The following is a 27,122-nucleotide window of genomic DNA, read 5'->3' on the forward strand; positions in this document are numbered from 1 at the left end:
GGCATGCTTTTCAGCCAGCGTCTAATTTCCAAGGTTTGCCCATGGTGGGTGCTGCGGTCCCTGACTCACTGAACAGCTGTATGACCACTTTACCACGTGTGTGCCATGTATGGATCAGCCCTGGTGCAGCTTGTCTTCCCCAGGAAACGGACAGTGGGCTATTGTGAGCACGGCCTGCTGCCTGTCTCCTGACCACACAAGGAAGGACTCTTGCCCAGTACACTCAGGAGTGAGGTCCTTGGCTAGTGGGGTACACAAACATTCAATTTTATGAGGCCAGTGTTTCCCAAAATGGTTGCAAACCACCCTCCCATAGCAATGATCCAGAATTCTGGTGATCCACATCTCCTGTAACACTTGATATTTGTTGTCAGCCTTTAGAAGTTCTGTCAATATGGTGGCTGCAAACTTGCACTCTTGGGGCTGAGAATCTGTATTTCTATCACTGATGAGACTGAACATCTGTTTATGTGTGTTGTGGCCACACAGTCCCTCTTCTGTCTGTGTCTGTCAGGTCTTTTGTCCATTTTTAGTTAGGTTGTGTGCCTTTGCTCATTGGACATTTAGTTCTTTTTATGTTCTGGATACAAATCCTGACAGTTATACATGTTGCAAACATTTTCTTCCTATTTGCTGTGTACTTTTTTTCCTTCATTGCATCTTCTGATGAAAAGCCATTCTTAATATTAGTTATGATCATATTTATCAGTCTTACTTTCTAAGGTTAGCCCCTCTTGTACCTTACGAAATTCTTCTTTCTTCAAGGTTATAAAGACATTAGCCTATATTTTAGAATTTTTAAAGTTGTGTTTTCCTTAATCCATCTGGAACTGAGTTTGGGTCGGGCGTAAGGTACAGTCCTAATTCTAGTTAGTACTCAAATGGACAAACATATGTCTAAGCATTATTTATTGAAGTCACTGCTTTCCCCACTGATCTGCAAAGCCTCTTCAGTCATATGTCAAGATGCGTGGGGGTCTGTTTCTGGGCTTTCTCTTTTGTTTCAATGGTCAAGTTGTCCATCTATGGGCCAACAACAGGGCTTGGTTGACTAAAACTTAATAGTATGCCTTGACACTTGCTGGTGCAAATCCCCTGTCCCCTTCTGAAGAGTGTCTTGGCCATTCTAGACCCTTTGCCTTCCTGTTACATATTTTAGAATCAGTCAAGTTGAATGAAGATCCATGTTGGGATAGTTATAAGAATTCCATCTACTGTATAGGTGATTTAGGGGAAAGAGATACTTTTATTTTTATCTGTTAAAATGGCAGGTCTCTACATTCACTTGCTCTTTCAATAATTTTTTAAAAACATTTTTCTCCTTAAAGATCATAGCCTTTTTCATTAGATTCATTTGTAATTCATACTTGACTACAAACAGGATCATTTTTCTCAATTACAGGTTGCTCATTGCTGATGTACAGAAATTGGCTTTCTGGATGTGTGTTGATTCTATATCTCGTAATCGTGCTGGATTTTATTAAATCTAATAATTTAACTGTAGATTATTTTTACTTTTCCATATATGCAATCATATTACATGTGACTGTTTCCTTTCTTTATGCATTTCATTCCTCGGCCACGTCCGTGCTATTGTTTACACTCCATTACAATGCTGAACGGCAGTGGAAAGAACCATCACCCTTGCTTTGTCCCTGGTTTAAAGAGAATGCTTCTCACACTTCACCACTTTTTTTTTTTTTTTTAGGATTTATTTATTTGGCTGCAACAGGTCTTAGTTGCAGAACACAGGATCTTCAATCTTCGCTGTGGCATGTGAAATCTTTAATTCCAACAAGTGAGACTTTTAGCTGTGGCATGGGGGATCTAGTTCCCTGACCAGGGATGGAACTCAGGCCCCCTGCATTGGAAGCGTGGCGTCTTAGCCTCTGAACCACCAGGGAACACCCATACCACTGGGTCTGCTGTGTGTAGGTTCCCTCATCAGGTTAAGGAGTTTCCCGTCTAGTCCTAGTTCTCTGAGAGTTTGTCTTCCTCGGTGTGAGTGATGCTGGGTTTCAGTTCAGTTTAGTTGCTCAGTCGTGTCTGACTCTATGCAACCCCATGGACTGCAGCACGCCCGGCTTCCCTGTCCATCATCAACTTCCAGAGTCTGCTCATTTTATTAACAACCTTTTCTGCACCTGCCGTGGTGATTATCCAGGGGTTCTCTGAAGTCCTGAGGCAGTGATTTACAGCGATAGATTTTTAAGCGTTAGATCAGTTATATTCTTGGGTAAACCCAAGTTATTTATGACATCTTTGTTTTCATTGTACATATTACTGGATTTTGGTTTGCTAAGTGTTCTGTCTAGCATGTTCCGATAACTTACTTAGGCTTTGTTCATGAGTGAAGTTGGTCCATGCTTTTCCCTGCTAGTCATCCTGTTTAGCTTTTGGGGTCAAGGTTAGGCAGCCCTCATGTGGGAGGGGTGTTCCCCCTTTCTAGACCGTTCTGTCCCCAGCACTCTCCTGAAGTTTTCAAGGTCACTATGACCTTCAATAGATTTTCCGTCCTCACTTTATTTGAACTATCTTTTCTTCTTGAAGCACCGTCCCGTTTGGCTTCCCGGGTTCTCAGCCTCCCTGCGCCCCTGTACCCCAGGCTGATGGTGGAGGCTCTTCAGGGGTGGCCCAGGTTCTCTTCCCTGTCCTCTCTCTCTGGGTGACTGCTTCCACCTCCCAGACCCCCAGGTGTGTGTCCCCAGCACAGCTCCCTTTTCTGGATCCCCATCCTCCACTGAACACAGATGTCCACCGGGACATCTCCTAGGGCTGCACACAGCACAGCCAGAATGACCTCAGCTCTTCCCAGGCTCTACCTTGAGTGGTGGTGGTGGTTTGGTCACGCACTCGTGTCTGACTCTACCCCTTGGACTGTAGCCTGCCAGGGTCCTCTGTCCACGGGATTCTCCAAGCAAGAACACTGGAGTGGGTTGCCATTTCCTTCTCCAGGGGATCTTCCTGACCCAGGAATTGAACCCAGGTCTCCTGCCTTTCAGGCAAATTCTTTACCCACTGAACAATGAGGGAAGATCCCTACCTTCAGTGCAAAGCACATCACCCGGTCACCTGCTCCAACACACATGGTCACAACCCTGTCCACACCCTGTACCCAACCCTCCACCAAGTCTGTGTCCAGCAAGCATGCCAAGTGCCCCTCCCAGCACGTCTGACCTCCTCCTACTCCCTCCGCTGCCCCTGATGGATGCCGTCAGCAGTGCACCTGGGAACGCGTGTTAGCGCTGGGGCAGACCCCAGTGGGTGTCTCACAGCCACCTCCCCTTCCTAACATGCCCTGGCTTGGGTTTGCATCTCACTCCTCCCAGGCATTGATGACTGAGAAAGGCTTTATCTCTCCTTGCTGTTCTTTGGAACTCTGCATTCAAATGGATGTATCTTTCCTTTTCTCCCTTGCCTTTAGCTTCTCTTCTTTTCTCAGCTATTTGAAAGGCCTCCTTAGACAACCATTTTGCCTTTTTGCATTTCTTTATCTTGGGGAATGGTCTTGATCACTGCCTCCTGTACAATGTTATGAACCTCCATCCATAGTTCTTTAGGTACTCTATTAGATTTAATCCCTTGAATCTATTTGTCACTTCCACTGTAAGGGATTTGATTGGGCTCCAAAATCACTGCAGATGGTGACTGCAGTCATGAAATTAAAAGATGCCTGCTCCTTGGAAGAAAAGCTATGATGAACCTAGAGAGCATATTAAAAAGCAGAGACATTACTTTGCCGACAAAGGTCCGTCTAGTCAAAGCTATGGTTTTTCCAGTAGTCATGTATGGACCTGAGAGTTGGACTATAAAGAAAGCTGAGCACTGAAAAATTGATGCTTTTGAACTGTGCTGTTGGAGAAGACTCTTGAGAGTCCCATGGACTATAAAGAGATCAAACCAGTCAATCCTAAGGAAAATCAGTCCTGAATATTCATCGGGATTGGTGCTGAAGCTGAAACTCCCATACTTTGGCCACCTGATGGGAAGAACTGACTTGTTGGAAGACACACTGATGCTGGGAAAGATTGAAGGCAGGAGAAGAGAACAACAGCGGATGAGATGGTTGGATGGTATCACAGACTCCATCTGAGGAGTCTGAGCAATTGGTGATGGACAGGGAAGCCTGGAATGCTGCAGTCCATGGGGTTGCAAAGAGTCAGACACAATTGAGCAACTGAACTGACTGACCTCCCAGGCAGGCTCTGTGTGCTGATGGAGCAGGCCAGCTCCAAGCTCAGAGGGAGGCCCTACTCAGCTAGAACCTGGGGCTGGGGGCGGCGGGGGGTGGGGACACGCTTTTTCTTTAAAGGTTCAGACAGTACCTAGCTCAGGCTTTTCAGGTCACATGTGTGTCTGTTCTCGATTCCTCATCCCAGCACTTTATGAATGCACAAGTCATCCTGAGCTTGTGGACAATACAGACACGGGCCACAGGCCTGTCCCCAGGACTCACAGGTGGGCCTCTGGTGTGACCACTAGTGGCCCGGGGAGGGCAGAGGACTCAGGGGGCCCAGTCAGCATGACTCCTGGATCACATGCTGATGGAGTACCCCCCTGCCTGGGCAACCTCACCCCCAAGGCCTCCTGGCCCTCAGGGGCTCCGCTCGAGGCTGCGGCATCCCGGGGAAGCTTGCTCTGATCACCTGAGGCTCCTGGGATGAAAACACCTCAGCACGCAGGGGCCATGCCCTGACCTTGAGCCTCTCTGCACGTGGGGCCTTGGACTGGCCTGTGACATGGGCGTCATGGATGAGGAGCAGGCTCTGAGCAGCCAGATGATGTCCGAGTCACAGGCTAGTGAGGGGCAGGGTGGGGTGAACCTGTCCAGCCCAGCCTGTGCCCCACACCAGGCTGGCACAGCCCTGAAAACCCCTGCCCTCCCCCTACCTTCCCTCCCACTCCACCCCCAGCTCCAGACTATGGACAATATCACAGCAAGTTCATTTCCCAATGTGCACAGGACACACGGCCCGAGGCACTGCAACACCATCTGAAGGTCCTCAGTGTCCTGCCTCTGCCTGCCTGGCGCCCTGTGACACCTCAGGCTGCCTTCCTGGTAGGGCTTTGTGGCAAGTGATGAAAACCAGCTTGACCGCCTCTGGGTTTAAACATTTCAGGACTTGGTGCACAGAGGGGCCCTGGCTGAGTCGTGTCAGCCCCAGGTTCCTAGTGTAACCACCCTGGGTCAGAATTCCTCCTCTGGTCCTGGAGCTGGGAGTGGGCGGTGAGTGTTCCCGGCAAAGGTGAGGCTGCTCCAGGCCCATCTCGTGCCCAGGCAGGATTCATGGAGGGGGCTGGGGGCCCAGAAAAGGAGGTTCATCAGGAGCTGAGCAGACGCCAAGCTAGGTGTCCAATCCTGGGAGGAGCTGGCTGAAGGTTTAGTCGCATCTGATTTTTATCACTCTACTCTCATGCTTTTAAAAAAAAAAAAGGACAAAAAATTATGTCTCAAATAAATTTAAGACAGTATACTGGTTACCACTCATTAGCAGTTTTAGCTTCCTGACATTTTCAGAAACCAAGAAATCAATAACTTAGACTGTCATCTGGGCTACCCTGGTGGCTCAGAGAGTAAAGAATCCACCTGCAATGCAGAAAACCTGGATTTGATCCCCAGTCTGGAGAAGGAAACCACAATCCTTTCTCCAGGGAATGGGTACCCACTCAGTATTCTTGCCTGGAGAATTCCATGAACAGAGGAGCCTGGCGGGCTATAGTCCATGGGGTCGCAAAGACTGGGACAAGACTGAGCTACTAACACACACACACACACACACACACACACATGTTTCACAGGGAGGACAGTGAAAGTGACTTCCAAAGAACAATTAAAGGTGGTCCTTCCTCAGCATCAAGTGACTGAAACCAACACTCCATGCGGTGTAGCATGGCCTGAGTGAACTGTGACTGTGGCCGGGTGGCAGTCTCAGCAGGACTGGCCTGGACCATGCTTGGCCAGCGGGGGACAGGGACTGGGTCACTCAGGCCAGCTCGCCCCATGTGAGCAGGACGGGTGGCCCCCAGGCTAGAACAGAGGGTTCGAAAGCCAGGCTGACAGCCGCCCCATCTCAGGGTTGCAGGACTGCCACACTTCACTGGATTGTTGGAGAAGACAGTGGTTTCTACACCTGGAGTGCAACATTCTGTGGAAAGCAGTCCTGAGAGTCAGGATGTGAACGCTCACCTCACCGAACAGCTCCTGGCCATTGGCCTGAGCCCCTCACCCCTCCTTCCAGCTGTTCCCAAACAGCTCCGAGCTACAAGCTGAAACCAGTCACACCCCTGCCCTGGAGCAGGCGAGGTCTTTCTCCTTAGTCCCTGACAAGTCCTTTTGCACCATTCTGTCCTGCATGTGGCGACCAAAGTCCTCGTTCGGCTGCAAGGTCGAGCTGTCTGGTTCAGCTGGTGAGAAGCAACAAGGCAGCCAGTGCTCCCAGCAGAGGCTTCACGCACTCACGTGGATCTTATCCCCCAACTCCTGGGGCAGAGAGGGGACAGCCAGATCCCTACAAGCGAATCTCCAGGCATCACCCACATTTCTTTGGACAACCTTCACTTTCCCAGTTTGCACAGGGGAGGTAAAAAACAGAATGGTGTCTGGGTGGTGGTGGGGGTCTGGTTGCTGCTCTTTGCACCGAAGGCTGTGTGATCACAGCTGCCAGCACCTCTGTGGAGACCGGGGCCCCTTCCTGGATGGCCATGGGTCTGACACTGATAGTGAAAGGGACAAGGACCAGCTTTCCTCAGGGGGCTGTGGGATCCCACCTCAAGGAACCTGACCGCCCAGGCACCTGCAGGACCCTCCCTGTCTGGTGTACCCGTCTTAGCCCTGGTGCCTGAAAGTCGCTGTTTCCCATGATCACTTGTACTGGCAAGCTCTGCGTGTCATGCCCCCAGGTCGGGAGACCTCCACCACAAACCCATCTCTGGAGATGATGGAGGCAGAGGTTAGAGTACAACAGTCGGGGTGACCTCAGGTTCTACAGCTGTCGTGAGGTCGGCCTCACAGCAGAAGCAGCGTGCAGGCCGTGGTCACGGGGGCACCGCTCTCAACCCTGCTGCTGAGGTTCATACCACCTGTTCCGACAGGAGGGAGGCTCACGTTTCCTTGCAGGACAGGTAGGAGGCCACGGCCTACAGGGCACACACATCCCCCCTTCATACGGGCTCGGGCTGGGCCTTTGCTTACTTCCGCCAAAGGGATGTTAGCAAACACCGTGCAGGGGCCGAAAAGCCCTGTGACGGAGCTCTGCCGGCTGTTTCTCTTGCTGGTGACTGAGTCATGCCCGGCAAGCAACAGCTGGGGCCACAGGGGGTCCCGGCCCACAAACCATGGGAGGGGAGTGGCCCATGGGAGTCCCAGTTAATACGGGCTGCACCCCAAGTAGCAGAGATGAGCCGTTCCACCTGCTGGCCCTCAGAATCACGAGCAAATAAAGGAATGCTTCAAGTCACTTAGTTTTCAGGTGGTTTTTGTTCATTAAGGATGAACTCCTAGGAGGCATTACAGGAGTCTTGACTTCTCCACGCCCTCACAAGCACCCCTTCAAACCCTGTGCTGGCACTTAGCCCTCAGGAGGGCGCTGGGCTTGCCTGGAGGCTGGCTGGCCCCGAAGGCAGGTTTTCCTTTCCGTCAGATAGCAACCTGAAGCAGATAACTGGCCAGCTGCTGCACTTTCCCCTGTGGTTACATTATGCTCCAAGTCACTGAGTCTCAGAGCAGCTCAGTTTTGTCTGATGACCAGGAATAGCTGCAAGAGGGAACCATCCTGGAGCGCTGCACTGGCCTTTTCCCCCACATTTGACTTTTCTCCCCCATTTTAACAGGAGAAAACAGGCAGAGGTCCGCAGAGACAGCCTGGCCCCACAGCTGAGGAGGGCGGCAGTTACACTTGACCTCGGAGACTTGAGGTCATCGGCCTTGCGCAGATGGAGACCCCAGGCTTGCCCGGCTGCCCTGGCGGACCACCAGTGGCCCACGTGCATTCAAGAACTAGTTTTCCCTACCCAACTATTTTATGTTGAGTAGACCTGCGGCCTCGAGTTGCTTATTCCGCTCTGGGACGTGGCACTTCTTCAAATGCTTGCCGTCCGGTGTGCAAACGTTCTTGGTAGATACAGACAAGAGTCCGCGTACTGCCCGGCTGCAAGAAGCTTTCACTGCCTCACAGTAAACCCACCGACCACCAGCCCCAACCGCTCACCTGGACTAGCTTCTGCTCGCACCCAGGGCGCCCCTGGGGCCTTGACCCCACCTCCTCCTCCTCCCAACTAGTCCCGACCTGACCCCGCACAGGCCGGATGCACCTTCACGTCCCGCTGCCGGCGCGCCCTCCAGCGCAGGGACTGTGTGGACCCGCTCTCCTCATCAAGGGCTTCGTGCTTCAGGGCGGGGGTCTCGAGGTGCGGGCCCCACCGGGTTTCCCGCTTCTCCCGCCCCACCCGGGTCCCTGGAGCCCACCCCCACCCTAGCACCGCGTCCCCTCGGTCCTCCGCGTACCACCGGCGGGGTTCGCCGCGGCATACGTGCGCGCGCCCTCCTGCGTCGTGGCGTCGCTCCCCGGCGTGCGCGCGGCCGGCTTCGGGGGCGGTGGGAGGGCGGAGCCGGTGCTGGGGGCGGAGGGCGGAGGCTGAGGCGACTGCTGAGGCGGCGGCCTGTCTGGCCGCGCTCGGGGGCGCGCTCGGGGGCGCGCTCGGGGCCGCGCCAGGCCACGGCCAGCGCGCCGCAGCCCCCGGCGCCCGAGCGGAGTCCCACGGACTCGCTGTCCGAGCCCCGGCGTTGAGCTGCGCGGAGCTGAGCGGCCCGCGGCTGAGGTGAGGCGCGCTGGCGGGGGCGGCAGGGCGGCGGGGTCTGGGGGGACGGCGGGGCTCGGACACCGCGGGCGGACACCACGGCCCGACCACGCTGCCGGGCAGCGCTGGGCAGCGCCGCGACCGCGTTTATGTAAGCGCCGCCGGGCAGGTGGTGAGGCCGCGCCGGGCATGCGGCTCGAGCGGGACCCGTGCTGCCCCGAGCCCTGTCCGGAGGGGCCGCGGCCGCCCGCGAGGGTAGGCTTCGCCCAGGACGGCCCCGCGTCTCCTCCCCGGGCGCCGCATAAGCGCGGGATGCGCTGCGCTGCGCCGCGCCGCGCCGCGGGATGGAGGGAGGCTGCGTTCCCAGAGTGAAGCTGCGCCCCGGCGCGTGTACACCGAACCCGGGATGGAGGGAAGCCTGCGCCCCCGGGGACAACCCTGTCTCCTCCCCGGGGGTGCCGTTTCTGCTCCGGATGCGCTGCGCCCTAGGGAGGGAAGGCTGCTCCTGGGACCAGGCTGCGCCCGGGACGGCCCCTGGGTCCCCTTCGGGAGAGCGCCGTGTCCGCGCGGGGTGCCCTGCGCTGCGCAGAGGGGAGAGGCACCCCCAGGGGGAGGCTGCGCCCCCGGGGAGGGGAGGCTGCGCCAGGGCGGCCCGCGTCCCCTCTCTAGGGCGCAGTGTCCGCGTGGGATGCTTTTCGCCGCGGGCGTCGCGGGGCGGGGAAGTTCCCGCGGGTGCCGGGAGTCTGAGGCGACTGGGGGCTCGAGGTGAATTCTGTCGTGGTCAGATCTGCAGTAGGAAAATCACCGAGCTGTGAACAGGTCTGGGGGAAGGTGTCAATATGGGCTGTGGACGCTACAACGGGTGGGAGTCCCAGTGTTCAAACTGGAGAACCTGAAATGTGTTCTAATACCGATTTATATATGCGAGACCCACAGCGCCGTGTTTGGTTCGCAGTTCATATTTTTAGCCAGCAGGTTTGGGTTGTTACTAATGATAAGGGCGTTTATTTATTTATTTTTCCCCCCTACACAAGCAATAGTGGTTAGCATTCAGTCCTCTAAGTATAAGGAAAACTGGCTTGGTGTCTGACTTTTCTACTCTTAGTGCCCTAATTGAAATGATGATCAGTTAAGTTTTGAGACTTCCGTGGTGGCTCAGACGGTAAAGCGTCTGCCTACAATGTGGAGACCCCGGTTCGATCCCTGAGTCGGGAAGGTGCTCTGGAGAAGGGAATGGCAACCCACTCCAGTACTCTTGCCTGGAAAATCCCATGGACAGAGGAGCCTGGTAGGCTACAGTCCTTGGGGTCGCAAGTTTTAGCTCTCTTTGATATCTCCTAAATTTCCAGTGTGTTTTATTCCTTCAAAAGGTGCCACCTAGAGTTACATTTTTCAAAACCTGGGTTGTGTTAGGAGCAGTCTGGGCAGTGTCTTTTGATACCATGGTTTCTCCGAGGCTGAGATTCCTTTACCTGCTTGCAGAGGGTTTCCCTGAGGGGAAAGGGAGAAGGAAAATGCAAAGGTTGGCTGGTACCCTTCCTTCTGGGTGTGAGAAGTCGCTGCCCTCCCTGCAGGGTCCCTCCAGGGACAGGGTCCCCTTCCCAGGCCACCCACAGCAGAGCCCGTAAAGTATTGGCTGAGAGTGGCTGAGCTGGGTGGTGAGCCCGCTCTGCTGGGGTGGAGGCAGGGACTGACCCCTGCTTTGCAGGGAGAGCCTTGCCTCTGAGTGGTGTCCTGTTTGATGTCTGAATGTTCCTGAGACTCAATGTATTCAGGGACATCTTCAACAAAAATTGAAGCTGTAAGTGGAAGGGAGAAAAAAAAAAAAAAAAAAAGAGGCCTTTCCGCAGGGGGCAGTGGTGAAAAGAAAATTGGTCCAGCTCTGAGAAAGTGATGACACATGGCTCTGGAGATGCAGCGTGCTCATGAGGTCAGTTCTGACCTGGGAGGTGAAGGACAGACAGTTAGCTAGTAACAGCTTCCTCAAGAAACTTCTCAGCTTATGGGTGAATCCAGTCCTCCGTAAATTTACAGGTTGTGAAAGCATCTCAACCGCTTTTAGATTGGAGTAGGAACATTCTTTAAATTTATATTTATCTGGTGGACGAATGAAGCAGACTAATTCACTTGACAGGTACTTACCTGTGTCGTGCTGCTCACTGTTTTAGGCTCCTTTGATGCAGTGCTGAACAAATTAGGCAGAGTTCAAAAAAGCTTGAAAGCTGGCAGTTTGTTTTACTAAACAGTGTTATAGTATTACATTTTAAAAGTTAAATCTATACTTTTAGTTATAAAATTTTAAAATGTATACCATTGAAATTTGTATTTATAGATGTGAAAGTATGAGCATGCGTACTGCACAAAGGTATAAACACATAAGAAAACCCCATTCCACTCCACCCCCAGCCACTCGGGTCCCTGCCACTGCTGTGGTCATTTGACTGTGGATTGTCCCAGCAGTAGTCAAAATATACATGATTATGTGTGTGCTTTAATATAATTTTTAACATCTGCTAAAAGTACTGCAGTGAATTTTTTTTTATATATTAGTGTGCAAACAAAATCCACTAATCATTTTTTATTAATTGTCAAAATTCCTTAGCTGTAAGGTTTATTTAAGAGCTGGTTTGTATTCCCTTGAATGCTGTGATGAGCTATGTAAGTACTTAGCACCAAGGAATTTATTTAAATATTTAGGTTGGAGATAGTTAGAAAGTACATTTTAGAGATTAATAGGTGAAGCTATCCAGCCTATAAAAAACTTGTTTAAGAAAAGTTGTTGGAGGAATTCCCTGGAGGTGTCAGTGGTTAGGACTCGGCGCTCCCACTGCTGAGTCCCAGAGTTTGATCCCTGGTCAGGGAACTAAGATCCCGTTATACAAGCAAAAAAAAAAAGTCAATCTTAGTATGAAATAAGAGCTTAGAGAGGTCAGATTTTGTTGGAAAACTTGATGGTTTTTTGTGTCAATTTTCTAAACGCAAATTTCCAAATCTGAAATTTGGTGTGATAGAAATGCCTGTGTGTGTGCTAAGTCACTTCAGTAATGTTTGACTCTTTGTAACGCCATGTACTGTAGCCCACCAGTCTTCCACGTCCATGGGATTCTCCAGGCAAGGATACCGGAGTGGGTTACCATGCCCTCCTCCAGGGGATCTTTCCAACCCAGGGATGGAACCTGCATCTCTTATGTCTCCTGCATTGGCAGGCAAGTTCTTTACCACTAGTGCCCCTGGTAATGCTGCTGTTGAAAAAAAAAAAAGAGAAAAAAACCTTTAAAAAGTATGTTCATAATATGTGAGGCAGGAAAGACAAACAGAATTTCATTTAAAAATTGTAAGTTGAAGTCATTAAGATTTTCTTGTTCTGAGAGTGACTTTTCTTTCCAATGTTACATTTTGTTTGGAGTGTGGACAGAGGTGTTCACCTGGCCTTGCTGTATTCTTGGTGGTCTGATTAGGACTGCTGGCTGCTGGCCTGTATGTGTGTGTTGTGTTCTAGGAGTGTACCAAAAAACGAGTTTGGTTTTCAGTTTATCTTTGTGGTGGATTTAAAATGCAGGGAGCAGGGCGGGGGTGGGGGTGGGGGGGAGTAGCTGAGAGGGCCCTGGTATTCTTGCGGAGAGTGCAGTGATTCCCTGGTTGCATGGAGGGCAGTTTCGTTTCATTCCCATGCTCATCCCACAAGTATTTGCCATGTGTCAGGTCCTGTTCTAGGTGCTGGAGACAGGGGAGTAAACACAGCAGGGTAGTTCCTGCCCTCAGGGGTTCACATTCTGGAGGAGATGAGGATCGTAAACCCCAGCTCCAGTCCTAAGTGCTGGCCAGAGAAAACCATAATTAAAATGATACGTGCACCCCAGTGTTCACTGCAGCATAATTTACAGTAGCCAAGACACGGGAGCAGCCTAAGTGTCCATTGACAGAGGAATGGGTGGAAAGATGTGGTACATGCATACAAGGGAATGTTACTCAGCCACCAAAAAGAACGAAATAATGTCATTTGCAGCAACATGGATGGACCTAGAGATTATCATATCAAGTGAATTGTCAGGCAGAGAAAAACAAATATCATATGGTATCACTATATGTGTAGTTAAAAAGAGAGATACAAATGAACTTATTTACAAAACAGAAATAGATGCACAGACATAGAAAACAAAATTATGGTTGGTTACTAAAGGAAAAGTAGGGGGAGGGATAGATTAGCAGTTTGGGGTTAACATACACACACTGCTGTATATAAAATAGATAACCAACAAGGACCTACGTACTGTAGGGGACAGGGAACTCTACTCAATGTTCTATAATCACCTATGCGGGGAAAGAATCTGAAAAAGAATAGATGTATGTATATGTATGAGTGACTCATTTGCTGTACATCTGATATTAACATATCATTGTAAATCAACTATATTCCAATCTAAAATTTACAAAGACCTGAGTGCTGTGCTGGGAAGGGGATGGGACCAGCAGGCTGGGAGGTTCTGTGGGGAGAGCTCAGGGTGGAGGGAGCTGGGTGCCGCCTGGCTGGGCGCTGGTGAAGGGGATTCTGGACTCACAGGTTGGCCCCATCCCCAGCTTCCTGTCCCTTGCTGATAATAGCCAGGAGCCCAGTGTGGCCTGGAGGGAGGGAGGGAGGGAGGGTGGCAGGAAGTGAGCCCAGAGACTGGCGGCTGGCTGTGGCTTGCGGAGCCTGGCTTGGGGTGTGGAATTTAGACGGTAGCCTCAGCCTGACTGGGGCTGCCGGCCTACATGCTTGCCGTCCTCGTTGGCGTCACAGCCTTGGACAACAGATGACACGATCTGCTTTCTCTTTGAGAAGAATTGCTCTGGCCGTTACACAGCAGTGTTTATTGGGAGCTTGTGGTGTGCCAGGCCATTTAAGCGCTTCACGTATATTAATTAAATTCTTGTGATCATCTGTAAGGCAGGCAGTGCTCTCAGTCTCCCGCATTACGTGTGCGTAAAGCTCGGTGTAGGGAGACCACAGATCGGGCCAAGGGTGGACTCCCCCGTCCCTGCCCAGGGCTAGAGGGGAGCAGCAGGGCCATAGTGACCTGCTGGGGCCTGGCACCAGGGCAGAGGTGTGGAGGCCACCGATTTTGGCGTCATTTTGTACTGTTAACCGGAAAATGCTGCCCATTCGCCTGCGACACAGTGCTTTCCTGTCACTTGTGTGCGTGTGCTCACTTGTACCCATTGAAATAGCTTTCAGACTTTACGAATAGACTTAAAACCATGCCAGCCTCACTTTGATGTAGAAGGAAAATGAAAGTGAAATTCAGTAATTATAAAACTGCTTTTCACCTTTAGAATTTAGTTCTTCCAGGTCAGCGCCACGGCTGGGTATGCTGTGCTGTTACCATCTGTTGCTGAAACGGCGTCTTTCTCTCGACTGTACCACTGCTGTCTCTGGGGCGCGTCCAAGCTTCGGACACACGATCTGATCCCCGGAGTCTGGGTGCTTTCTGTCCTCCTGGCAGGTGTTAAGGAAAGGTTTCCGGTCCTTAAATGATTTGTGGACTGACCCGTTGACGGGGTAGGGAGCTCCTTCAGCCATGCCTCCTCGGGGAACTGCTGGGCTTGAGTGACTGCTCAGCCCCCACCCCACCTCAATGTCGTGACAACGTGGGAAAACTCAGGTCTTAGGGCCCAGGAGCCCTGGCGTGTTTGCTGGCGGCCTGTGGGGATTGCTGGCAGACTCTGAGATGGAACAGCCCAGAAACGCCCCCAGGTGTTGGCTGGCAGAGCAGCCAGCCAGCGGAGCTGTGAGGTGGGGAGCTGTCGGGTCCTCAGAGCAGGGCCCACCCGCGGGTCTCTGACCCTGGCCCACTGGCCGTGTCACCGTCCAGCGCTGCAGTTTTTCTCTCCCGTAGGAGGAGCGGCAACCCTCGTCCTCCATGGCCCATGGGTCGATAGCCAAGCTGATGTAAAGGGCCTGAAACAGTCGTTCACTGGCGGTACTTAGGAGGGTTTACTCTGCTTGTTATCTCTGTGATCAGTCATTGAGTAGAGGTGTGTGGGTCTGCGCAGAAATTCAGGGTTGGGTTCAAGGAGAGGCTGGGGGTCATTTGTATATTGCTGGTGTTTGAGACTATAGGCTGGGCCCTGGGTGTAGACAGAAGGGTGAGGACTGAGCCTGGGGGCTTTGGGCATGGGGTCCACAGAGGAGGAGGGTCTGGGGTTTGATAAGAGGAGGTGGCCTGTGGTGGGTGGAGAGCATCAGGTGTGGAGGACCCCCAGGAGGGGACAGAGTAACGGGACACTGACCGGAGGGTTGTGGGCTCTAGGGAGCTTTTATTGTTAATTTTCAGGTAGAGTGATTGTTGTGTGTCCTGGGGCTGATAGGACAGGTTTCTAGCAGAGGGGAAGCGGCCAGGGTGGAGCAGCAGGGCGGTACACCACCACTCCCCCCCAACCCCCGGAGAGAGGCGGGACTTCTGTGCATGGGAGCCTCTGAGAATATTGCTAAGAGACACACTGCCCCTTTGAAAGGAGGGCATAAAATAAAATATAATTTTGTGCTTAGCCCAGGAACCTTGGGAACTGTGCTGTCGGACTTAGGATCTAGTTTCTTATTAGCTTGTGGTGCTAAACACACCTTGGGGCATCCTTACAGAAAGATACATGTGGAAATGGCATTTTTCTTTATTAAAAATATTCACTTGTCTTTAGAAGTATCATTAACTCAACTAGAAGTTGGCACCTTTATTCACCGAATCCATTCCTGCGCAGAGGACTAACCAGACTTGGCTCCTGGTTTGCCCTTTATTTGTCTGAAAGCTCTAGAGGGAGGTGCGTCCAGCTGCCCCCACCGCCTGGAGGTGGGCACTGTTGCTTTGGGCCCTGTGGGCTGAAGCTCTCCTCAGGCAGCAGCATTCACTTCCAGTTGCCTGGTGAAATGGTAGAACATCTTCCCTGCGTGTTGATTTGTACTGTGTGTGGTTATTTGGGGTTTTTAGGTTTGGAGTTGCGAAATGTCAGCCTTCTCAGCGGTTCAGTCAATAGGATGAAACACACAAGGCCCCCCGACCCCTTGTCCTCAGGCCATGGGGGAGCCGAGGGGGAGCTGGTCATGTCCCCCTGCCCTCTGTGGATGTGGAGCTTTGGCTGGGGACCTTCTCCGGCCAGACTTGTGGAAGGGGACACTCTGCCTCTGGGAGCCAGCCTTCCTGTGGGATGATCCAGCCAGGTGGAGGTGGGGGGCAGACATCCCGCCCCAAGGTGGAGGCCACTTATCAGAGTGACTGAGGGAGGCTGGCAGCCTTCTTCGGGGTGTGCCAGCCGTGGGGGCTCTCCTGGGCCTGGGGAGGGCCTGCAGAGAGGGGCAAGGGGCCCTGGAGCAAGACAGGAGCCCGTGGCGGAGGACAGAGACCTGGCTGGAGCTGTGTGGGGCCGCTAGGGACAGCGGTGTCCGCCGAGTCAGCAGGGTTTGGTGACGCAGGGGGTCTGGGAGGCAGGGGACCAGCCAGGAGGGTTAAGACGGGTTCTTGGAGCTGTGGATCCGATGCTGCTAAGGCCAGAGGGTCCGAGGTGGGGAATCTCAGTCATGGGCGTCAGCTTATGGTGGGTTCGGTTTGAGTCTGCACATCACTTCCCCCTGCTGTGAGGTGTGCAGAGTATTTATCTGTACATACGTAGGTGTGATCTGTAGACATAACATGCATTGTTTGTAAAAGGCAGGCGCGTGTGTGCTTACACTTCTGTGGGGCAGGACTTTGCTTCTGTCAGCCATTCCTCACAGTACATGTTTCATTGCCCCTATTTTTCCAATCAGGAACTGGTAGAAGAGGCTCAGTAACTTCCTGGGAAAGCGGAATAATTAAATTAAATTATTATTATTAATAATTTAATAACATTTAGCTGACATTTATTAAGCCCCTGCTATGTGTCAGGTGTGATGGAACCAGTTTAATCTCGTTTACTCCTGATGGTAATCTCAGAGGGTTCCCGTTCTGTGGAACCATGATTGTCCCCTCTTATCTGGCTCACCCCAGTAGCTGCCTTACAGCCTCCCCTCCATTGCCCCCTGCCCTCCCCACGCCTCCCCTCCATTGCCCCCTGCCCTCCCCACGCCTCCCCTCCCGCTGTCCGTTCTTGACCAGCAGCCAGATTCAAGCCTGCACTAGAGCCCTGTACCCGCCCCCATCCTGCCCTCCCCTCTGGCCACCCCTCCAGCTGTCCCATGGCTTCACTCCTCCATGCCCTTCCCTCCCCCTCCCCTCTGCTGTGGACCCTTCAGTCTGTTCTGTTCATCTGCCCCCCTGCCCCCCGCTCCTTTTACCAGCCTGCCTGGCAGAGTGGAGGCCTCAGGAAGGCAGGGATCTCAATTCTGTCTTTATCCTAAGGGCCCAGAACAGTGCCTGGCAGATAGAGGCACTTACCAATGTTTGTTGAATGAATGAATAAGTTTTTCTTACTTGCAGTGTAGGTAGTAGAATCCGAAAGGAAGCTGTCTGCCTCTGAAAATATGTTTTTTTCCACCCAAGCATACTGCACCCCCAGCTGCCCCCTCCCCCAATGGCTTCCATTATTGTACTTGGTGAATCAGTCATATATTTACGGCCCATATGTCTGTGTTATCTCCAGATTTCTGTGCTTTTCTTTGTAGAACAGAAACATTTACAAAACATTCGAACTTGTTCTGAAACTATCAAGTGCAATATAGCAGTTAATCTGTTGAAAACAGGGAGTTCTCAACTTGAAAAAAAAAAAAATTAGCTGTGTTCTGCTAACCCCTTTCAGGTGACGTTGAAATGCATCCTCATAAGAACTAACAGTATCCGTTGTAGAGAAGTGATATTCCTAATGATACAATGTATCAAGTGATACATCTTGATGAAAGTGAGGAAGCTTTGAATAATTCTGGGAGATATCAGAAAAGCAGCCAAATAAAATGAAAGTAGATTCACAGTGGAGGCTCAGAGGGTTTAAAGGCTGGAAGGAATGTCGTTGAAGAGCTGTTTGGCAGGGGGCCCGAGGTAGGGTGCGCTGGAATGGGGCACTGGCACTCCGTCCAGCCCCACTCCCACGCGGTGGGCTCTCCCGCATCCCTCCCGCAGGTCCTTGAGTGTAAAGGGGTGGTCGAGCTGGCGCTGTCCAAGGTCACACTGTTCCTAGAAAGCTGTTGTACCTGGGAGTCAGATGACAAACTCTGGGTGCTCTGAGGGTCCTCAGCCAGCTGTCACCAAGTGTAGGTCGAGAACAGCGCTGCGAGGCCAGCACGGGGCGCCAGTCACCCGGCGGCTGTGGCTGCACACGCGCCTGGGCTCGGCACGAGGCGTCCTGTCACCTCCCGGACCCGCAGCTTTCCTGAAGGAGGGCCAGGAGGGGTTCAGGACACAGGACCGGGGCGGAGTCCTGGGTCTGACTCGCTGAGGAAACACTGGTCTCTGGGACGTCCAGATGACCCCTGTCTCTTGTTTTTTCGGTCTCTGGGGACGAGACTAGCTTGTACTCCGTCACGTCTGACTCTGTGCGATACCATGGGCCATAGTCCTCCAGGCTCCTCTGTCCATGGGATTCTCCAGGCAAGGATACTGGAGTGCTGGGGAGTCCAGATGAGCCCTGTCTCTATCTTCTCAGTCTCTGGGGACAAGACTGTATTAGTTGTTGAATTAAATTGGGTGAGGATTGGGTTTTCAGGTTTTCACGGTGATGCTTTCTACTCTTTAATTTTACCCTCCAGTGAAACCAAGGGTACTGATGATACTCCCACAGGAAAAGCAGGTGCTGTGTGACCTGGCCAGCGCCCCTCAAGTTCACCCTGAGCTGTTAGCCCTGAGCGTGGGCAGCACAGCTGGGAAGGAGGCGCTTGATGGCTTTCAACATTTCTCTCCGAAAGCCTTGCTGTAGGAAAAGCGGGGCTTTCCCTACAGTTTATCAGGGCTTTGAGCCACGCACTAGCCGTGTAGCTGGGTAAGGTGCTCAGGACTTGTGGGGCCAGAGCTCTGCGGGGAGCAGCTGGGCGGAGGGGGGAAGTGCTGCACGGCCGGTGTGTGCTATTCACGGGCACAAACCCCAGGAGCCTGCCCAGCCTCACTGGTGGGGGAGAGAGAAGCCATGCAGTTGGATAGATGGTGTGCACAGTCAGCCTGTGGCCTGCATGTCCATCTTCAAGTGCTTGGAGGTCGTGGGCAGGAAGTACAGGGACCGGCAGGCCCTGGGGAAGTTTTGCTTTCTTGCTTTAAAAGCTAGCGTGAGCTTCACCCTCGGTAAGTGGACAAGTCAGCGCTTTTCATGAATTTCTGAGTTGTGCACCTAGGACCACAGCCCAGTTTTAAAACATTGCCATGACCCCAGAGTGCCCCTTGTGTCTGTGGTTAATTCCTATTCCTACCTCCAGCTGTGAGCAACCACTGATTTGCTTTCTCTTTCTCTAAAGGTGCCTTTTCTGGGCATTTCATGTAAATAGAATCGTGCAGCATGGAGTCTTTTGAATCAGACTTCTTTCGCCTCACGTGACTTTTTTTGGGTTCGCCTGTGGTGTAAGTGGATCAGTGGTTTGTTCCTTTTGGTTGTCAACTAGGACTCTGCTGCATGAGGGTCACACACCTGTATTACCCTCCACTAGGGACGGGCATTTAGATAGTTTCTGCCTTTTGCCTCTGTGAACAGTGTGGTCTGAGTGTTAGCGGGCGCGTCTCTGTGGGAACCAGCGCTCAGGTGGGCTTAGGATGATGGCACAGCCTCTCTCAGGACCCCAGGCACACTCAGGCCTGTCCCTGCGAGGGGCACTGTGCGTCCGGAGCAGTGTGGACCCGTTACTTCTGGGATGAAGTACCATGACGCGATGGCACCCTCGGGATCGAGTGTGGGGCTGAGGAACCCTTCCCCAGCGTCCGGCTTTTCCTTTCACTCATCAGAAGCCGTCAAGGAGGAACTCCAGGGTTTGTTAAAATCCACACCCGGCCTGCAGATGCCACGGGCTTCATGCTTTGACCCTGCAGTCCTCTTCCAGCAATTCAGCCCGAGGACTCACCACTAATAAGATGGCAATACAGACGGCAGTGACCCAACTGTGCAGTCAGGGGCAGGCAGATGGGCTCTGGGTGACCACACTGTAATGAGCTATGTGGAGGTGTCGGTCTCTGATCTGAGGCGATTTCCAGAACATACAGGAAGGGAGTTGGGCCAAGCACTGGAGCGTGGCCAGCGAGCGCCCTTGAAGTGAGCAAACGTGTATCTGTGCCTTCGTGCGGAAGGGAAACCGAAAAGGAAAGCCAGGGCGAGAGGGCTGGGGCCCTGGCTGGTGGAAAGCAGGGAGGACGCAGGAGGGTGAAGGGCTGGCAGGGGTGTCTCTGAGCGACCCTGTCAGTATAGCCCAACTCTGGGAACCACAGACGCCAAGACAAAACAAAAGAGCGTCAGCCAGGATGTGCAGGACCCAGAATGCAACAGAGAACCAAAGCTCCGTGTAGGACAAACAGTCACGGAGCTACAGTGGGGGTGGGGAGGGATCAGCTGGGTTTTGGAAAACAAACTTCTCTGGGTTCTGTAAGGCCACAGACAAGAAGGGCTGCACACCCTCTGTCCCTCTCTCTCTCTCCCAGGGCCAGGTTAGCGGTGCAGTGTCCACACAGGTGGGAGAGCGGGTGTGTGGTAGGGGCAGGGTCTGGGAGCAGGGTACGGACAAGGGGAGGGGGCAGAGGAGCCTGGGCACTGGGCCGGAAGCAGGTGTCCGTGTGCACAGATGGGCAGAGAGAATCAATGTCAGAGCCCAGGCCACTCAGCTCCTCAGCCAGTCCCCCAGGGAGAGTCAGGGGCTCTCCCGAGCAGAGAAGCAGGGAGAGGAAGATGCGACTGGAAGCCCTAGGTGCAGGAAGCAAGGAGGAGCCCGGCAGGGACCGGCCCACATGGAGGGGGTGGGGCAGAGCTGGTGGGTCTGAGTGAGGACCTCCGTGGCGATGGCGTGGCTCATAATCCCTAGAATAAAGTAAAGCCCATCACTCCATGCTGGTGCGCATAAGCAGCAGTCAGTAACCAAGGAGAGGGGAACCAAAGAGTTCCAGCTAAGCCACGGGGAAGGAGTGAAGACACAGGATCACCGAGAGGCAGACACCAGGGTAATAATTACTTTAGGCAGGGCTCAGGACTGGTGCTAAATTAGTGAGAGTTTGAGGAGAAACAGGATATTTGTCTCGTCTCAAAGTATCTGTTCCCCAAGTTACTTATTTATTGAAAAGGGAAAAGCAGTAACTTTAGAGTGGAGAGAGCCAGCAAGACAACACCCCACCCGATGATCTGGGCAGTGTCACCCGTGATAAGACAGGTCACCCTCGTGCCCTCCCTCCTGCTTGGGTACCGGCACAGTGCAGGCCTGCCCCACAGAGGACGTCCCCAAGACACCAGGCCAGGCCCTTCACATGTCCACATCCCGAGAGACTGGGCAATTGAGGCGGTCTTGGCCTGGAGGGGCCTAAGGAGGCAGGGCAGCGAGATGTGTATATGGCTCCTAACTCTGTCCCAGGGGAGGGTCAGTGTCGTCCCAACGAGAAACTCTGATGCCTTCTTACCGGAAGTTCTGGCCACCTGGACCGGGCATGGAGCATTCTGGAGACATGTGACCTGCACCCTCGGCAGAGGGGCATGGCTCTTCCCAAGGTGAGAGCATCTGGGTGGCCTGGACGCAGTGGGCAGAGACCCTGTGACCCAGAGGCAGTGACCTCCAGAGGCACAGGTAGGGGCATCTCAGCAGCAGGAGGGTTGTCCTGGGTTGTTCTTGATCTTTTGATTTTATTATTTTTTCCAAAGTGAAGTGAAAGTCTCTCAGTCATCTCCCACTCTTTGCTACTATACAGTCCATGGGATTCTCTAGGTTGGAATGCTGGAGTGGGTAGCCTTTCCCTTCCCCAGGAGATCTTTTCAACCCAGGGATCGAACCCAGGTCTCCTGCGTTGCAGGCGGATTCTTTACCAGCTGAGCCACAAGGGAAGCCCATTTTTTCCTAAGAGAAATTTAAAATTTTTAAATGTTCAGATTTGTCAAGTCTTTTGCTTTATGACTTGGTTTTGAATCTGCGTGAGAACACTTTACTGTTTCAGGAGTCGTTCTTCTTCCAACCGTCTTCTGTTGTTTTCCACACAGCCTATTAATCCACGTGAAATCTGCTTCTGTACAGTTTGAGGCCAGGATCTAGTATTTTTTCCTGCTTGGCTAGGCAGCTGCCTCAGTTGTTGCTTGCTCTGCCCTTTGCCCAGGGTTCAGAAATGCCATTGTATCCTGACTAAATTTATTTAATTTGCTATTTAACTTGCTATTTATTTTAATGTTTTCTCTCTTTTAGAATGTGTCTCTTCTCTCCCCCTTGTCCTGTGTGCTTTTGAGACATGGTGTGCAGGGCTGTGCTGATCGATGTTTAACAGATGGCTTTTTTGGTGCTGGTGCTGGTGTAAAAAGCCCTGATTTGTAGCATTTGCCAATTTCCATGGCGTAAATCTTCTCACCATCACCTATTTCAGGATACTGACAAGCTATTGGCTGGTGGTCCTGAGATATAACAGTTCTCTCGAGCTGGTAGAAGCTAGCCCAGCTGCCAAGTTTGGTGGGCAGCCTGCTGACTGATGGCCACGCCCGTGTGGCTCACGGGACCATCTCAGACGTCCTCTGTGCTTCCTGGCCGTCCACACTGGCACCCATGCCCTGGGTCTAACCTTAGTCACCCCGGGTCCTTGCCCCGTCTGAAGCCCTGGCATTATTTCCTGTGTTCACAGCTCCTCTCTCCCCACAGCCACCTCGTGTAGAGAGGGTAAGACATTGGGTCACAGTGAGCTCTGATGAAGAATTGAACATTGGACTCATGATTACTATTGTGGCACTAATTTTACTAGAAAACAGTGAGGGTTCTCTGATAGTAACTTTCTTTAAATCTGAGGGGTTGCTAGCATGTTATAATCATGTAGCTTTTCATCTTCCTTAGTATTAGTTAGGGTCTTTTCCCTTCATTTATTTGTTCAGTCCTTCAGTGGGCATTTTATGAGCATCCATCAGTGTCAGGCATTTGGGTGCCAAAGGTATGCTGCTGCTGCTGCTGCTAAGTCACTTTAGTCATGTCTGACTCTGTGCAACCCCATAGACGGCAGCCCACCAGGCTCCTCTGTCCCTGGGATTCTCCAGGCAAGAATACTGGAGTGGGTTGCCATTTCCTTCTCCAATGCATGAAAGTGAAAAGTGAAAGTGAAGTCGCTCAGTCGTGCCCAACTCTTAGCGACCCCATGGACTGCAGCCTACCAGGCTCCTCCATCCATGGGATTTTCCAGGCAAGAGTACTGGAGTGGGGTGCCATTGCCTTCTCCGGCCAAAGTTATAGCAGTGAATAAAAGACTCAGTCTCTTTCTTCTCTTTCTTCACCAGTGGCACAGTTGGTAAAGAATCTGCTTGCATTCCAGGAGCCACGGAGATGTGGGTTTGATCCCTGGGTCAGGAGGATCCCCTGGAGGAGGGCATGGCAACCCACTCTGGTATTCTTGCCTGGAGAATCTCATGGACAGAGGAGCCTGGCGGGCTAAGGTCCGTGGGGCCACAGAGTTGGACATGACTGAGCAACTGAGCACACACGTACTCTTCCTTCATAGAGCCCAAGTGCTCATATACCTTTAAGTTGTGTGTGTTTCTGCTCTGATCACCCTTGTGAGTTTTCTCCTTAGACATCCACTTGTCTTTGCCGCTAGTGTTATCTTAAATCAACCCTAAATTAATCCAATTTCTTCCACTGCTCCAGTTTTGAAATTCCCTGCTTCGATGCTAGTTGACATTACCTTAACTACTTATGCAGCAATTTCTACTTTTACCAAAATCTCACCAGGAAAAGTTAAAGAATTGCATCTGGTGACTTTTACGTTAGGAAAGTTCAGTGTTTTTAAAGGGTTTGATCAGTAGACTAATTGAAGAAGTTTAGTGAAGTGACGCTGTTTATGGTGTGTGGCTTGCTGTCTGAGGAGGAGCTGGGGATGAGCTGGCGGTCTTCCGCTACAGTTCTGGTTGGGGAGGCAGGTGTCCATGGGCTGCTCCCCACCACCGTGGTCTCATCTCGCTCTGGACGGCATCAGGGTGTATGGGGCTGTGCCCTGGCAGCTCGGCTGCTCTGAGGGTGGGATACCAGTCACCGATCCTTGTTAGACGTTCACTGGGAGCTCTGGAACCAGGAGAGGTGGAGGAGGTGGGGGCCAGGGCTACAGGCCATGGGCTACAGGCCAGGAGAGAGGAGGCTTCTGTGGGGAGGAGGAGCAAAAGGACCTTGATCTGGGGTAGCCGGCATGGGGGCAGCTGGAAAATTAGGGTGCAAGCCGGCGGGCCTTGCAAGTTTTCTTCCCATCTTTGCTAAGCTGATTGGGATTTCTGCTTTTCAATCCTTTGCACAATTAGTTTGTCTTTAATTTAAAAGTCAGTATTTCATTTTAATAGGAAAAATCAGTTGTAGTTTATTTATTCAGGATCTTAAAAGACCTCAGAGATCAACTTTGCTGCCCCTCCGGGAGGATATGAGGAAGTCAGATGTGTGAAAGTACAGCATGGGTAGGCCTTGGCTCCCGGCCCCCGAGTGTCCATCTGCACAGAAGAACCTTCCAGGGAAGGACGGGTCACTGCTGCTAGCTGTTGGTCCAGAGGTGTGGTCTGGCCCTCAGTGTCTAGGACAGACATAACCTCTGAGAGCCTTCTGCCATGGGTGACTTGTGACCATTAGTAAATGCTCTGTGAGCTGGCGCTCCTTTCTCTTCTGACTGTATTGCAACTGGCTTATGAGGAGGATTTATTATAAAAATGGATGTAATGGAAAGCGTTTTTCATGGGATTAGATATCTTTTGGTGGGGGTATAAGCTACACCTTGGAATTCAGTCTTTGAAAGTAACAATTCTGGGGGTGAGGGCTTAATCTGAAGGTTGAATCCTCACAGACTACCTTTAAATCTTAAAATTCAAGAACCCTTGTCAGAAGTAATTTTCCATTGTTGTGGTCCTATTGGATTTTAAAATGGATACATCTTATTAATCTGTACTTAAATGTATAAGTCAGATACTAATAGTATCACAGAATATGAAAACAAAACATCCTTCTATAGATACCGGAAGAATGGATGAGTTAGAGATTGTACCAGACACAGCAGATGAGGTGGGGGAGGTCGATGAAGCTATAATGGCTCAAACCTAACTCTTGTGTCCTTCTTTAAAGTGATTTAGTGAGTAGAGCCTCTTAGTACTGTGAAGTAGCAGTCATTTGTCACCATACATTTGTATTCTTGGTTCTTTTTCTTGAAGGGGGATCCTGGGTCCTATAGATGTCGAAACCACTGTCACCTTGAGCTTCCTAAAGCTGAGGAAATCTGTGTCCTGCTTTCTAGAGCCGAAGAGGTAGTCTGTTACAGGCCTCTGACACCCTTCTGGGGAGTCTCAGATTGCCCCCACCCCTGTGTTTACACAATAGTCACAATGAAAACCAGGAAACCGAGGCTCTGAGATAAGTAAGGTCTCTGGGAGGAAGGAAGCTTGGCTCCCGACACCCTGTGGAGTCACACCCACCTGCACGTGACTCTGGCCAAGAGGGACCTCAGGACCCTGGCTGCTGGGCGCTGGGCACTGAGTTGGGGGCAGCTGCTGGAGGATGGCCTCCTTCTCACTTCCTGCGCGGCTCTGGAGCTGGACCCAGGCTGCAGGGCCCTCTTACACCCTGGGCACTGCTGTCCCAGGGCGGCTCCTCTCCTGCTGGCTACTTTCCAGACCCGCTGGCTATCAATTTCATGGCTATCAATTGGAAGAAAGAGAAGCGGGACCTCTCATGGTGCCACCTTCGGAGTCCCCATTCTGCGGTCCTCTGACTTTGCGGCCCTGGGACCAGCCTTGCCCTCCACGGGGAGGCTCGGTGGGCAAGCTCAGGACTACGGTCTCAATGCGAGGGCACAGCCGCTCCTGGGAGGAGGTAGAGGCCTAGTCTGGGGGTGCAGGGTACAGGCAGGCCTCCTGGATTTCTCAGTCACAGTCTGGAACTTCCTTCCTCCATGTCTTTCCTGCTGGGCACCTTAGGGCTGGGCTTCATGTCCCTGCTGTACACGGTGCCCAGAAGAGGTTTGATAAAATCTGATGAAATAACTTGCCTTCCGGCATTTCATAGGACAGTCTTTTTAGTTGCCTTCTCAACTTGTGACTCATCTGAGTATTTGTATTGCTCTATGTGATTGCAACGTTTTTATTCAAAGCATTCTTAGAGGTGGTGTCTTGTTTTTAGTACATAATGTCTTTTTTGTTAAGATGGGTTTCTGGTGATTTTGTACATAAAAAATGAGGCTCCTTTCCGAAGAATAAATCAAATGATTTGTTCAGAAATGTCCAGAAGTAGGTTTCACAACTCCGAGAGCAGCTGGATTTAAACACAGTCTTCAATGTGTCTCGTTAAAGGCCCAGAAAAGCAGCCAGTGCAGGGCCGCTTGCTTGTCTTTATTGAGGGTGGGTTCTCCCCAAGGGCTGTAGCCTACTTTGGACCCAATGCTGGTTTGTTGTCTGAAGTCACCTTTAGGGTGGGGAATCTTTAAGTAGAGTTTGGAAAGCTTTGGCTTCGTTCCCTGGGGTGCTTTTGAATCGTGGGTTGGGAGGATAATCTGCTTCGGATGCTTTGCCGCCACTGCCGCCAAGTGCCCTCACTGCTGTCTGGGCTGGTGTGGTCACTGGTCGGGACACCCCTCTGCCCGGAGAAGCAGCCCCAGAGTGTCTGCTTCAGTGAGCCCTGTCCCCCCGACCCCAGCCCAGGTGAATTCACCTCCCTCAAGTGCCAGCCTGGGGGCTGTCTGCACAGGCGCCTCCCGCCTCCTGGCCCCGCTGTCAGCATCTCCTGGGCTGTTGTGGTCAGGTCGCCTCGCCACCCCTCCACGTGGCTCTTCCAGCCCCTGGGGACCTTCTTTGTTGAGTGGCCCATGCCAGATTATCTTCCTGTCCACCCTCAGCCTGAGACCACCCTCCCTCCTGCTCTGGGGTCAGGGCCTCTCCTGCCCACCCCTGCTCTCCACTGACTGGCCATGTGCTCAGTCCCCCTCTCAGCTTCGCTGTGTCTCAGCCTGGTTGTCATCCTCACCTCCCAGTTCCTGTCTCCTGCTTGAGCCTCACTCCAAGCCGTGGGCACTCCTCCTCGGCTTCCTGGGTCTGGACTTGCTCTCGAGAAGCCCACCGTTCATCTGGCCCCTGCAGGCATCTTTCTGGGGGCACATCCTGTCCGGGAACCCTTCTGGTGAACTTCCCGTCACACCAGGAGGGCACTCCCTCGGCAGGAGTTCACAGTCTTCCCTCCATCGCCCTGTGTGCTGCTCTGCGCCCTCCCTGCCCCACCCCCCCCCCAGGGCCGC

The 27,122-nt window shown here is 52.3% G+C and overlaps 1 protein-coding gene across 2 annotated transcripts in view; it reads left to right on the top strand.

Annotated features, from left to right (window-relative positions):
* Nucleotides 1-8,610: 8,610 nt before the first annotated feature.
* Nucleotides 8,611-27,122, top strand: part of ADARB1 (adenosine deaminase RNA specific B1) — a 114,978-nt gene continuing 96,466 nt past the window's right edge. Inside the window, exon 1 of one of the 2 annotated variants that reach the window (XM_043474588.1) lies at nucleotides 8,611-8,817. The gene's annotated coding sequence lies outside the window, so the exon portion shown is untranslated. The remainder of the gene's footprint in view (nucleotides 8,818-27,122) is intronic. The other variant, XM_043474589.1, reaches the window with a different exon arrangement.

This window comes from Cervus canadensis, chromosome 7 (genome assembly GCF_019320065.1).
Source record: "Cervus canadensis isolate Bull #8, Minnesota chromosome 7, ASM1932006v1, whole genome shotgun sequence".
Lineage (NCBI taxonomy): Eukaryota > Metazoa > Chordata > Mammalia > Artiodactyla > Cervidae > Cervus > Cervus canadensis.